The following is a 14,678-nucleotide window of genomic DNA, read 5'->3' as shown; positions in this document are numbered from 1 at the left end:
TCTTTTAAAGAGTCCTAACATTGTGTGTGCTTTTCATGAGTTTCCAGCTGTAGACACTTGTTCTCTTTGAGAAAAATGAATAAAATTAATTTTAACTTCTTTTTTTTTTTCACTAGGTAAAAAAAGCTGACCAAGCATGTGGCTTCTTTGCAGCACAGCCTGGAATTGCAGGCTTTTCCCAAAATCAGAGGTGGCCAGGGCTCAGCACAAGCCACCCTGGTGTGGAACATCCTCCTGGTGTGCCTTGCTGTCATGGGGCAGGGCAGGGCTCTAACATGAAACAGGGCTGTAAGGCTGGCCCCATGTCACACTGGGCATGGACACATGGGTTCTCCAAAACCAGATCAGGCAGCAGAGATGCATCCAGGTGGGATGTGGGTTGGTGGAAGGAAGCAAGCAAGCCCAGAACTAGAAGAGATGCCAGAACTGCAGCCTGGGGCACAGGTGCATTATTGGCACCTTCAGGGTGCTCAGGACTGGACCGTCAAGGAAGGTGCTGCTCTTGGTGGGGACAAGAGTGAGGACACAGGAAAGCTCACCCAGTGTTGTAGGTGCACTGTGATAGACCCCAGGAAGCCCAGCTGGTCTCCTCATACCCCAGCCAAGGCCACTGTGCCCACCCCAAAACAGCCACAGGCAAGCACTGAGCTCCTTGTGAGACAGCATCCCCCTCACATAATGCTTCCCCTCACTCCCTTGATGGTTGTGGATGCCCTGGCCCCACATCAGCCAGATCCACAGCCTGAAAACACTCCCAAGGCAGCAACAAGGGGAGATTTTGAAAGGTAAAACATGAAACAGGTTGGCATAACCCCCTTTATAATAGGCACTGTCAGACTGATCCAGGCTTCACAAGGCAAGCCCCTTAGATGTGGCAGATCAAAGCTGCTTCTTTGTCCCCCTGACTCCTCTGAGATATTCACTACCAGATCTCCTGGCAAGGCACGTGTGCATCTCCTGGTGCATGGAGGTGGCCAGCGTTTAGACACAGCTTTCCAGTGAGATCTGCAGGGAAGCTGCTTTTCCCCACCTTCCTGCTGCAGTCAGGGCCCAGGCTTTCCCAAACAGGTGCTGCCCCCTTGCCCAGCCAGCCTGGTGCAAGCACCCTGGCAGTGGGCAGGCAGCCCAGTGCTGTGCCCAGACTCCGTCCCTGCCTGCCTGCCTGGGAGAGGATCGTGGCACCAGACCTGCACTGACAGGCATGCACTGCAGCCCTTCTGAGGCAGCTCACATCCAGTGGCCATGCCATGAAACTATTTTGTTATTTAATGGAGAGAGGAATAACTGCTCTCAGTCCCTTGCAGGCAGCTCCCTCCTGCCTGAGGCTGTGTGCCTGCCCGGACCTCAGGGATGGGGCAGTGCTGGCTGGGAGAAGAGTTGCTCAGAAGGTGTCCTTAAAAAAAATATAAAGGAGAAGGGGGGCAAATGGGGCTCTTAGATTCTCTTTGCAGTGCTCTCAATTAAAAGTTTCCTTGCAGGTAGGGTGTTGAGAAAAGAATGTGCTTGAGGATTTCCACTGATAGAGAAGCTTATGTGTCAGAGTTAAAACACTGAAGGGTAAGCGAGATGAGGGTCAGCAGACCCCTTCTTGCTTTGAGATAATAAATCCTCAGTCACCAGCCCAAATCTAAGATCAGGAGCTCTGCAATAGCACACAGAAACAACTGACAATTTACATAGCAGTCTTCCAAGCGACAGGGACACAGAACCAGCTGCAACCCCCAGATCAATGAGATAAACACCTCCTATTAGCAGAGACAAAATGCACAAGTTCTGCTTTAGATGTTTACCATTTTCCTCTGCAATAATTTGCAGGGAAATTATATATATCTATATATTTGGGGCTTTTCTTTGTGGCCTTTTATTTTTTTCAAGCCAGCGGTACTTTTCACACAGCTGCTGTTACCAAGAAGCAAAAGGTAACCATCGAGAGGGTTACGAAAACCAGTACTGGCAGAAAATATGCCTGATAATTGCCAGTCAACAAGGTCTAACATTATTTCTGTTTCTCTTCTTTTCTAATTCTTCTGTTTCCACCCCACTCCACCCCCTGACTCCAGCCAACAGCTTCCAGTGATGTACAGAAGATGATGCATTTTGCTGAATTAAAGTACATCCTATTCCATGTCCCTTTTCAGGATGTTGCACATGCAATTGAAATGCAATAACAACCATAAACAAAACAAGAAAAGACAATTTAGGAAACCTGAATCCAAGACCAAACTCTTGCTTTGATAAAAAAAAAAAGATCAAAACAATACCCCAAACCCAAGAAGACCCTAAACAGTGAGAAGGTTTAAGGAAAAGTTCCGTATTTACAAGTCTCAGGCAGTTACCTCTCCAGGGAGGAGATTTTGTAACCCTCCCTCTTTCCCACCACCCTTCCCCATCATAACAGAACAAACTAACCAGGGCTAAATTTGAAAATCCTAGAATTATTCAAACTCCTTGTATCATTTACGGTCATGTATAAAGAGCTGCTGATTATCTATGAGATACACATTCCCTGCTGCAATTGCTCGTGGACATGAACTACTGGACACAGAGTCGTTCCCTTTCTACCACCACCACTGCCCAAAACACACACCAAAATCAATTATTGCTACTTGTTGGGTAAACAGAGGCAGTTTCACATACATGGGCGCTGCGCTCGGACATACACGTACCACCGGACATGCACACAGGAACAACTTTCCTCTCTGGAAAGACAGAATTATTCACATTACAGACATGTCTACCCTCAGCTTTTACTTCTGCCAGAGAGGAAGCAGGTACGAAACAGAACAGAAACGATGCAGGTACATGGGTGGGCACAAGTTTTCTATAAAAAGGACAGCAAAACGAGACAGACACAAGGTTAGCCAGGTGTGCATGCGTCTCACCTACCTTCGCATGGAAAAGAAATCTCCGAGGGAGAAGTCTCCAAGTCAGAGAAGCAAAATAAAATAATAATGAAGATGCTTTGAAAAATTTCCCCCACCAAGATGAAAAAAAGGCCCCCCCACCTTCCCCCTTGCACACAGGCACACTCACACGCAGACACACACACCTCGGTGCCCGGGGTGGGGAGAACAGAAGAAAAAAAGATCAGGATCAGCTGAGTGATGGGGAGCAAAGAACCTGCCGGCGAGGAGCTGGGAGTTGTGTTAGATCCGTGCCTGCGAGGACTGAGCGTGTGCAGGAAGGAGATGGTTTAAAAGGAGAATACATGGTAAGAAATTGTGGCTGCTCAGGCTGGAGTCTGAAGCTCTAGAGTCAGAGCAAACAAAAAGAGGTTAAAAAAAAAAGAACCTCTTCCTTCACAGGAGAGCTTGGGGGGGTTTTGCCGCTGAGTGTTTTTGCAGGCGAGTGGTGTTAAGAAGTGACAGAAGCTTCCTTCCAAAAAGACCAGAGAGAGGGTCAAAATAATTGCAGGACGCTGAGAGGTGATGGAGGTGTGGGTGGGGGCAAGGTAAGCTATTCCATGGTGGGAAAGTGAGGAGGAAGGGCTGATGTGTGGTTTCTGTCTGTCTCGCTCTCTCTCTGTCTCATGGTATGTTCACCACGGCTTATGGAGCTAACTGCACAGAGAGAGAGAGAGAGAATTACTGTACAGGCAGACAGAGTGAAACACCGTCCTTACAGTGACACCAAATGTCTTTAGGGGAACCTACAATTAGAGGCACAGAATGCAGGAATTCTTACAACACAGGAGGAAAGGCAGAAATCTCCTTGCACAGCATCACACACCTGCATCCACAGTGGGGTCCCAGGACAGCTGGTTTGCCCCTTCCTTCAGCCCACCCATCCTTCCTTTTAGGGTGGACACTGCCTTCAGCATGCTTGCCTTTCCTTGAACTTTTAGGCACGTGTCCCTCCACAGATCAAGCAGGTTAGAGATTTATCATTTGGGAAGAGTTAAAAAAACAAACAATCCTCCCCCCAAAAGTCCTTCCCTAAAAACCAATCCCTCTTCTCCGCCCCATCCTACTCCCAGATCTGTTACTGGAACTCAGGGGGTGGGAACAACTCTCTGCAAATTAGTTTCCCATGGCACTTTGTGAAGCCAGGGGAAATGAGGGGGATGGATAACGTGCAGGAATGCCACCTTCCAGTGGCTAGAACAGAGTACAGCCTCCCTGAGCCTCATCCAATGGAGGCCCAGCACAGCCATCTGCCCCCACTGGTCCTGTTCTGTGGCTGAGCAGCCCTGCCCCACGTGAGCACAGGCCCCTCATTCTTGAAGCATCAACCTTCAGTTTTCCTAGCAGGGATCCCAAGTCCACCCTGGGAAAGAGACACTACAGGAAGCCATCAACTCCTCAAGGTTTTTCATGGGTTTTTCCTCTTCAGGCCAATAAAATTCCACATGTTACAAGACATGGAGACACTCTTGCTTCTACCGTGGGCATATATTGCAAGTCAGAAGCTAAAAAAAAATGCCCAGCTGCCCTCTAGGCACAACAATGCAGCCCAGAAGTTCCTCTGCTTCCTTGCAGGGTTCCACAAAGCCTCTCCAAACCTTCCTCACCAAGACAATGTCCACTCCAGCTGTCACAGACTTTGTATCGCATGGCTAGAATAGCTGGGTCAAGGTAATTAACACATCTACACTACAAATGGCTGGGAAACCAAGCACTTTCATCATACTGAGAAACAGAACCCTTGGATGTTAACTCTCCACAGCAAGGCGATGGAGCAAGCACACCTTCTGGTAAAGTCAGGACCACTCTGGTTTTACCTTAAGGTAGCTCACATGCGTTCACCACCTGGGGTGAAACACATTCTGTAAATCTCCTCTCCTCTGCAATTTATCTTCATGTGGCTTGGGTTTGCTGTGCCAGGGACTTGAGGCAGAAATCAAGGAGCTTCTAGCCACTTATATCACATAAGCCAGGCTCCTTCGAGCTTGAGAAACATGGGTGGCACATCATTGTCTCTCAGGAGGCCCTTAAAAGACTTTGGAACAAAGACAATGGCTGTCTGCTTTTAACGCAACACTTTTGTGTTTTTTAAACATTTAATCTTGTTACCTCTCCTGAAAGGTAAACTCATCCTTTAGAGGATCCTCAGGCTACTCCAGAAGTGCTAAAAAAGAAAAGAGAGCAGTCTCAGAAGCATCAGGAATGTTGTGAGCATCAAATGTTACCTGAATACCAGCTTCCATGAAAAGCAGCTCTTCCCTGGACAAGTCCAGCTTGTCTTTTTTCATAGCTTCTGACCAGGGTTGCAGTTCCATGGTCACCCACACATCTTCCACAAGCTGGAAAGAGAATTTATTCCAGGATAATAATTTTCTGTGGTGGTCAGACCTCTCCCTGCCCAGGGTCAGAGCCTGTTTGCATGGGAGCTGTGCAAGACCCTATCTCTGGTCACCTTCGGCCCCAAAGATGGTTGTGCTTACCCTGAGTTCATTGTCCTGCATGAACTGGAAGGCTCCCATCAGGAGCAGGGAGCCCATCCACAACAGGAAGCCCTTGAAAGTGAAGGATTTTGGGACATACCAACCACAGCTTCTCAGTGTGATGGGGATGTGGTGCTGGGCACAACCACAGACCCACAGAAGAGTTTGGGGTGATACCAGAACTCTGTAAGTATCCCAGGAGCTGGCTGAGGCAGATGTCCAAACAGATCTCTAGACAATCTCTCTAACTACTCAGGTGTCAGGCTACTCCTTCTTTAAGCAATTCTGGGCAGTCCCCTAAGAGTGTTACTCCTCTCTAAGGGCCCCACTCACAGCACACAGGGAACATGCAGCAATCACAGGCACTCCCATCCCACATACACACACCTACCTACACATGCCTTCCCCATGCCTGCAGAGGAGGGGCTGGCTGACCTTTTAGTCCCCTCTGCAGGCAGGGCCACTCTGTGCTGCCAAGGTTAATCTCCTTGGCTTCTTCCTCACCAGCCACAAGACACTCGCCACTCCCTCTCCTCATAAAAATCGTCTATTATTCCTTCCCAAGAAACAGAAGGGCTTCAATTCTATCCCAGAAATGATGAATCTGAGCATTATATGATTTCAGATGCCTGTAATTCACCAACAAGCCCCTTCAGGGGGAACAGGGAAAAATGCAATTGAATTTATTCATGCATGAATATCAAATGAGAAAAAGAGAATGAGGAGGGCAGGAGAGAGGGGGAGAGGGTGAGGCAGAGTGGAGAAACAGGGCAGTAAGGAGAGGCAAAAGAAACAAAACGTTAAAGGGAGATGAAGAGTACATGCAGAGGGGCACAGCAGGACAGAGGCACATAAACACACACTCAGGACAATCTGTGGGGCATCTCTCATGTCTTCATCCTAGGATCATATCTGTTTGCCTTCCAGCACATCCACAGCACAGGGATAAAGAGACATTAAAACTCTCACTCAGACAAACCCTCCAAATGGATAAAAACATGCTACAAACCTGGAAGGAAAGGAGAGGGAAAGGGGCTGGGTGGGGAAACGGAGTTGTGCCTCTCAACACATCACAGATTTGGAGCTGGTGAAAAGAGCAAGTCCGAGGTAGCTCATACTCCAGAGCAGAGCCCCCTCACCCCCACAACACTCCCCATCCATACATTCTGGGGGCTCATTCCATGAGCTTCCTGGTACATACACCACAGGCATCCCTCCAGAGCAGCAATTCCAAGCCTTGGGCTGGGAAGCTGTTGTTCTCCCTGAGCAAGGCCCTCCTCTCCACCATCTACAAGGGAAGGGACTGAAGATGGTCTCTTTGTCCTGCAGCTCACAGGGCTCCATCTTCCACCCCCAGTGCACTTTCAGAGAGTTTTGTCATCTGCCCTGAGTGATACAGGTAGGATTGCTTGGAAGTGGCCTGGGGGTAGATCACACCAGACATGAGCATGGCACAAGCTGCTCCTACTGCTGCATCCAGAGCATTTCCAAGAGTTCTTCTCTGTTATTTCTGTGATTTTTGAGAGGAACAGAAAAGTCCACATTGTTCCTGTCACTACCTGAGCCAGCAGCACTGGCTGGTGAGTTAGTAAGGAAAGTATGTGATTCGCTGTAGCTGCTTAAGAAGGTGGACCAGGGGAGAGGGAGAAAGCAGGAAAGGGGGAGCCATATCAAAGCAGAGGCTGCAGAGATAGCTCAGTGAGATGCAGCCCTCCCCTCTGCAGGTTTGCAGGTGGCTGTGGGCTGAGCCCACCAGGCAGCAACCTACACTGGATTTAAAGGCATCTTCTAGCCAAGCCTCACAAGCATCATCTTGCCTCCTGCCAGGCTGAGCCAGCCCTTTCTGCAGATCCTGCTCCCCTGCATGGCACATGGGAGCCAAACACAGGAATCCTGTTGCTGTGGCCACAGGAATGGCTGCACAGCCCATTCCATCCTCCAGCTCATCTGCACAGTGCACAAAACCCCTTGGAGCCGGTTCCACTGTGTGCCCAAATTAGCCATGGCTGCATGTTGTCCAAGCTCATCCCTGGGCATGCAGCAAGGAAGAAGAGCAGTCAGACAGAAAGCAGTATTTGTCACAGTGCTCCCAGGTAGGGCATCAGGTCCTGTATCTGTTGCTCTTGTGGGTTTATGTTTGCTGCTTCCAGGAGACAGTGCCCAGCTTTTCCCATATCCTTCAAAATAGAAAGAGAAAAATAAAACGAGAGAGAGAGTGTAAGCTCTGACGTGAACCTAACTTTAGATCCAAGGGCTGATGACTCACTCCACTGGGGGAGAAGTGGCTGAGCTGGCTGTAGGTTTCTGTTTATATACCTCACTGAGCTAAATATGTAGACTGAGAAGTTCTTCTCTTCTGGCCCAACAACTTCAATCTGCATTTTATACATTTTAATCTTAATGTTCCCTTCCCTACTAAATCTCTCTTTCTTTTCCCCCAGCATTGCCTTCCTAATCCCCTTTATGCTTGCTTTGTTGAAGGAAATTTAAGAAACACATGTCCCCACCTTCCACTCCGGTGTTTATGGTTAGTCTGACAGGGGATTTCTGGGAAATGATTCAGTGTTGTGACTCTTAAGCACAGTTCCTCACACAGAACTGCCAATGCTTTCCAGACCTGGCCCAGCACTCCCAGCCACGGTGCTGGCAGTCACATCCTGCGATGCCTCCTGATCTGCTGGTCCTCATAGCTACACAGCTCACAGGATGAGCACCAGTTCCCTCCCAGGGATCCCTTGTCCCATGGCTCCAGCATGGAGCTCCACTCCAGACCCCACCCACGTGTCCCAGGGCTGGCAAGGTGCTGTCTTCTCCAGCCCACCACCCTGTGGCATGATGTCACCCTGCCATCATGCCTCAGGCCCTAGCTGTCACACCATCAGGTGCCCCATGAGGAAAGGCTGACAGCCACGGCCAGCCATTGTCCACTTCTGAGACCAGAAAACAGATTTTGCCATCAGCAAAGGGTAGCTCTGTGAGAGCTCCACAAATTGTTTCACTTGCCAGAGCATGGCTGGCACTCCCAGTGCCGTCCCTCACACACCTGTGGCACAATGGGGCCATGGTCACTCTCCCATTTGCCACTCCTCATGTCCCAGACACGGGCTGCAAACTCTCCATCAGCTGCACAGGAGGTCACTGTGGATCTGTAACATCCTAAAGTTGGAATATTCTCATCCCTCCTCATCTGAAACAGCAAAGAAGGGGATGGTAAAAAAAAGAGCTCAGAAAGAGGCAAGAGGGAAATTATAAGTTAATCCCTCGAGCAGAGAAGAGAAAGCAAGAGCGTGCAAGAGAAAAAGAAATCTCCTCCCCAAAGGGCAGCTCTGAACTATGGTGGCAGACATGTTTCTAGATAAGAAACGAAGACCATTTACAAAAGGGTGGTTTTATGAAAACCAACAGTAGAGAAGAAAAACATAATGAGAGAGTGGGTATTTGACAGAGATGTCTCCAAGGGATGAAATTCAATTTAACACAACAGCTCAGTCCAGGAAAGGAAGATCACCTTTGCAGTTCAAGCTGATGCTGGGAAGAGGAGCATTGTGTTCCAAAGCCCTCTCTGAATCCTCTCTAGATGTAAGTCTGTGGGACCCAATGGTGAAACCTAGATCTGAGGTTCCCCAAGGTATCCTTTGGGTTTGGACCTAGACTGTGGTACATCAGTCCCTAAGGGACAGTCTCATACAGTACCTGTTATCTTGCTCCAAACCTTCTCATCTTCACACAAAATATTAAAAGAAAATATTAAAGAGTTGATTTCCCAGCAAGTATCAAAGCTGAGCCGTTCTGACCTGCTTCACCCCACTGATCATCTGAAGGACAACATGGGGAGTCTGTACATTCTCCATGCAAGAGAATGCACCACCAATTCATTTGGAGAGCATAGGCAATCTAACAAGTGAGCTTGCAAAATGCCTCTTGCAGAAGGACAGGCTTTGTTTAGGCTGAGGTCAACAGCATCCAAGAGATCCAATACTCTCTTGGCTCAGTTGTGCTCCTTGGCTCTGCCAGGCAGCCTCTGTCTGCCCTCACACAGCCAGAGGGAGGCCAGAACAGGCAAGAGGTGACCTCCCATCAGCAGCTACTCCAGGAAGCAGAGAAAAAGGCAGCAAGGGCTAGGGAGCATCCCAGGGCAGACTGCAGTCTCCTCTCAGGCATGTTCACTGCTCCTTAAAAAAAAAAAAAAAGAGGAGAGAAGATCTGTACCTCCAATAACAGATAGTCCTTTTCATCACCCATCCATCCCTCTGGCTTAACTCTTTGAGGCTCTGTGCCATGTTCTGCACAGCTGCTTAGTCTCACCCAGCTTTGGAGCCAGGGCAAACATCTGCACTCAGCTGAGTGACAAGGAGCAGCAATGGGTCAGAAACCAAGAGGACTGCTGGGGCCAGTAAGAGTAAAGGAAGAAGATTTAGAAAGGCAAAATAAAAAGAAAGGCAATCTTGTGGTGCCACCTCACGATGGGTTTGCACAATGTAGCCTGGGCCAAGAAGTCCTGGGACCAAGGGCAGAAGTGGAAAAGTACTGAGGTGGAAGTCTATATGGTTTAAGATCAACAGAAAGTGAGACCCATTCACGTTTGCTACAGCTCAGGAAAGGCATGACCTTGACTGAGACATTGCTTTTCCTGAGAGCAACAAAAGCCCAGGGAAGGCAGTAGATAACTCCAGCACAAATGATAGAGAACACCTAAACCACTGATGGATTCAACCTTTTTCCATCATACTGTACCCTCTGGCAGAGAAGCTATGGACTAAAGGAACAAAACAATATAGGAATGAAAAGAAAAATGTGTTTTTTATTGTAGGACTCACCACTGCAGTGGAGGGGTAGCTGCAAAGATGTCTTTTGCTGAATCAAAAGCATAAACTGGCACAACATGAAAGGTTTGAGACTCACCTGCTCTCCAACATAACTGAAAATTTATTTCATCCAATGGTCCTTATTCTGAGCTCTGGAGCAGGAAGAAACAAGATCAAATCCCCAGGACGTAAGCTTAGAGGAACCTTTCCCGTTGGGGTGATTATCTCCCCAACATTCTCTCTTTCCAGCTCTATCTGAAGCACAGTGCATACTGATTTCTCCCTCATCAGAAGGAATATGCCCTTCCAGGTACTTGATGCTACCAGCAAGGAATTTTCCAGCTCTAGAGTTTGCTGATACACTTTCTCTCCTATTGTTGAAGTATAAAACAAGGCATCTCCTCCAGCATTTTTACAGCTGGAGAAATGTTACATAAGCACTTAGTTCTCATCTTAGGGAGAAGGAAACTGAGGTCCAGAGAAAGAAGATGATGCATTCAAGATCATCCTGCAGAGCAGATGCAAATCTAGGTCTACTCAGTCCCAGCTCAGCACCCACAGAGTGGGCCATCCTCTACCAGAAGCCAGCTGGGAGAGCCCCTGATTACCAAATATTATCTAATGGAAACCAAATCTGACACTTCAAGGTTGACCTGCCATGGGGAGGGTGAGGAAGGTGTTTCCTGCCAAACTTTCCATCACACGGCTGTATTTTTCCCTGGGATAGGCAGTTTAATTTTTCTGAAAAGGGAGGGTATGGGCAGACATTCAGATCTTGGAGTAGATCAGCTAAACCAATGTGGCACACCCCATGCTTCTAACTCTTCCCAAGTCCCACAGTCCTCTTGAGTATGTTTTCTAAATAAGAAAGGAAATAGAAGAGACAGAAAGATATAAATATTGAAGGCTAAATTTGAGCTACAGCAGCGCCTGAGGGAGAAAAAAAGAAAAAAGAAACAAACAAACAAAAAAAAAGAATCAGAGAACAGTTTATCAGATGCAAGGTTAGGAAGGGACAGGGGTTATGGCTAATAATAAACCAGTTTGCTGTTCTGCTCCCGGGCTAGAGCCCAGTCTCTCGCTCCCCTCCCCCAGCTCCCCCATGCCACCCTCCCTGTGGCTCACTCTCTGCTCCATCACCTCGCTCAGGCTGGGGTTTGACGCGAGGCTCCTGCCTCTCCCCGCGGCTGCACACCGCTGACCCCGCCGGCAGCAGGGCACACGGATCCCTGGGCACACCCGTCGCCGGCCAGCCCTCCCCGCGGGCTGGGAAGGGGTGCTGGGAGCACACCACAGCTGGAGGGAAGAGCTCTGCGCTGGCTGAGGATGGAGCGAGGAGAACGGTCTGTGTGAGCAGCCAGGGCTGCAGGGCATGCACAGAGCCACCACGGACAGCCACTCCAGTTTGTCCTGCTGATGGAGCTGCTCCAGTGCTGGTACCCGGGCAGTGTCTGCATGGCACTGCAGTGTGCTTATACAGGCCCAAGGGCTGCTCAGGAGGCCTGGGCAAGGACAGCAGGGTTTACTTCCAGCTTGCAGCACAAGCAAGTCACCCTATCCTGCCCTCTCTGATGTACAGACTTTGAGCAGAAAAGCCTTCTTCCACTCTGAATCCCACTGGGACACAAGGTCAGACCCAGCAATGTGAAGAGCAGGCTGGTGCTAGCGGATTGGACAGGAAGGGAGGGACTCCAGCATTTTAAACTGTGAGATGAAGCTGTTTCACATGTTTCCATGTGAAACATCTCCCTACAATACACCAAGAAGACACCCACAAAATACTTTGCCTGCATGTGGACAGAAAAAATATGTGGCCTCTTGTCTCCATCAGTACTCCAGAGCCACCATTTCAAAGAGGAGATGCCTCGATGTCAACTGGGCAGCAAGGCGAGGGTCCCAAACTGGCCATGAGCATTTCAGAAATGCTTAATCTCATCTGTAAACCAGAAGAGCACAACATCATCCTCCCTAGCTAAAAGGCTGCCACACAGCTCCAGGGAGAAGGCTGCTCATCTAAGACTCATGGCTACAGATTGCCTGTCTATCAAGCTAACTGACTGGGGCACTCCAAGCCAAATACAGAGCTCTCAGGAGCCAGCCCTGAGGTGGGATAGAGCCATTATTAGCCAGAAAACTGCTGTGCCATTGTAGGCTCAGACTCTGTCTTCCATTCCCTTCCAGCCTCCCTGCTGTCATCAGTTCCTGGTGACTCTCCTCATTTCCCTCCCCTGGCCACCATGGGTCTGAAAAGTAGCCAGGCAGAGAGTTCAGATACTGTGACAGCCACCAGGGTCAGGAGCCTGTCTATGCCTAGAAATGCCCTGAAATGCCCTCCGGCACTCACATACCTGCCTACACTTGTTCACAAGTACTCACAGCCAGAACAAGGTCAGCCTGTGCCCACACAGGGACATCTTCACATGCACAGACATCACCAGTGGCAGGATGTCTCTCAGGCAAGCAGAGCCAGAGACAGGCAGGACTGCCTGCCCAGAGGGAAGCATCAGGCAGGGCTCAGGCTACCTGCATTTTCCTCCCAGCTCAGGTACAGACAGGCTGGGCACCTCTGTGTGAGTCACCTTCCCCCTCTGAGCAGAGGGTAGTGTCTCAGTCATTTTGCTGCAGTGTGTTGGAGCCCAAGGCTGAAAGGCAGGCTGAGGAGCCAAGTGCTTCTTGTATGTCCTGAGCACACGCTCACTGCTCTGCATGCATCAGTGCTGTGAGCTGAACCTTCAGCAGCCAGGGACACAGGGAGGGACAGAGGACAGGTGACACTTCAGCTGCATGCAGCAGGAGCAGAAGTGGTGAAGAGGAGCAGGCAGGTGGCTCCCAAAATACAAGTGCCAGCTAGGGCGCTCACAGCCACCGGGGTGAGATCACAAGGAAGAAAGCATAAGGAAAAGCAAGCAGGGAGGAAATAATTTTCAAAGCTGGGAACTGCAACATCAGGGAGATGAGACCAAGGCTGAGGAGAAGACTTCAGCCATGGCAGTAGGCAGAGCCTACAGCCATATGTACTGGAATACTGTGTTTGGGTCTGAGGCTCCCAGCATAAGAAAAACACAGACCCACTCAAGCAGGTCCGGAGGAGAGCCACAAAGATGATCCAAGGACTGAAGCAGTCCCTCTGTGAGAAAAGGCTGAGTTGGAGTTGTTCATCTTACAGCAAAAGGCTCCAGAGAGAACTTCCATCAACCTTCCAGTACTTAAAGAGGTCCTGCAAAAAATGAGGAGGGACTCTTTACCATGGACCATAGTCATAGGACAGGGGGTAATGGCTTTAAACATAAAGAGAATAGATTTAGACCAGATAATAGGAAGAAATTTTTTTCTGTGAGGGTGGTCAGGCACTGAAACAGGTTGCTCAGAGAAGCTGTGAATGCCCCTTATCCCTGGGAGTGTCCGAGGCCAGGCTCAATGGGTCTCTCAGCAACCTGGGCTAGTGGAAGGTCTCTCCTCACAGAGAACTAGAGGATCTTCAAGGCCCTTCCAACACAAACCATTCTATAATTCTGTGATTCTGTAAGTGGCTAGAAAGAAGATGAAAGTAAAGAAAGGTGCTTGAATGAAATGAGATATCAGAAGAGAATGAGTTTCTGCTAGCCCATAGGACAGACAGGGGGAATAAAAAACTGTGGGGATAAAAAACTGTGGAATGGTGAGATTGCAGAAACTTGCTGTATCATTTTCATGTGCTGTTGTGCACCCTGGATGGGAAACAAAATCCTGACCATGCAGATGTGTTGGCTGAGGGGACCTAAAGGTTGGTTTTGAGGGCAGCCACCCAGGGAAAGCTCATCTGTTTGCTGACTGCAGGCAGTAGAGTGGGTTTCCACTGCTGAGATGGTTTTCCAAGCAGCATGGGAGCTTGCACAGAGTGAATTGAAAGGTTCTCCGCCCCTTAGATCAACACTACAGACACATTCAAAAGGAGACATACACACATAAAATCAGTTTACCTTTAGACACCTTTTTGGCTCACATCTAAGCCAAGACTTAGCTAGAATTAATTGCCTTAGTGAACAGCAATACACTCCAATCCAAGCCTTGTGAGGCAAATCTGATGAATGACTTTGGTTGTCTCAGAAAATGACATGCAGTCAAAGTCGTATTCTGAGGAGTGAAGGATAGCATGCCTCTCTGTGAGGACTTACAGTTCCACGGGTGATGGACAGGTTTTCTTCCATCATCTTGAGAGTGATGGGGGAGGAGAGCACAGCACTCCTCCAAATAGCTGGAGAATCATGCCAGCATGAGCAGAGATGCAGAAAGCATGACCTACCAGAAAGGTACTGAGCAAAAGGAAGCTGTTTAGACTACAGAAGATTGAGAAGGGTGCAGTAACCATCCTCAGATGCCTACAAGTTTGCTAAAAAAGGAGAAGAGTTCTCAATTCTGAGTGTCCACAGTGGACAGAAGCAACAATGGGCTTACATTGCAGTACAGGGCATTTAGTGGTGAGGAGGGCAAGGCATGCAGTGCTCAGACTG

Source organism: Haemorhous mexicanus, chromosome 5 (assembly GCF_027477595.1).
Source record: "Haemorhous mexicanus isolate bHaeMex1 chromosome 5, bHaeMex1.pri, whole genome shotgun sequence".
Taxonomy (NCBI): domain Eukaryota; kingdom Metazoa; phylum Chordata; class Aves; order Passeriformes; family Fringillidae; genus Haemorhous; species Haemorhous mexicanus.
The sequence above is the reverse complement of the archived record's forward strand: the minus strand, read 5'-3'. Positions refer to the sequence as shown.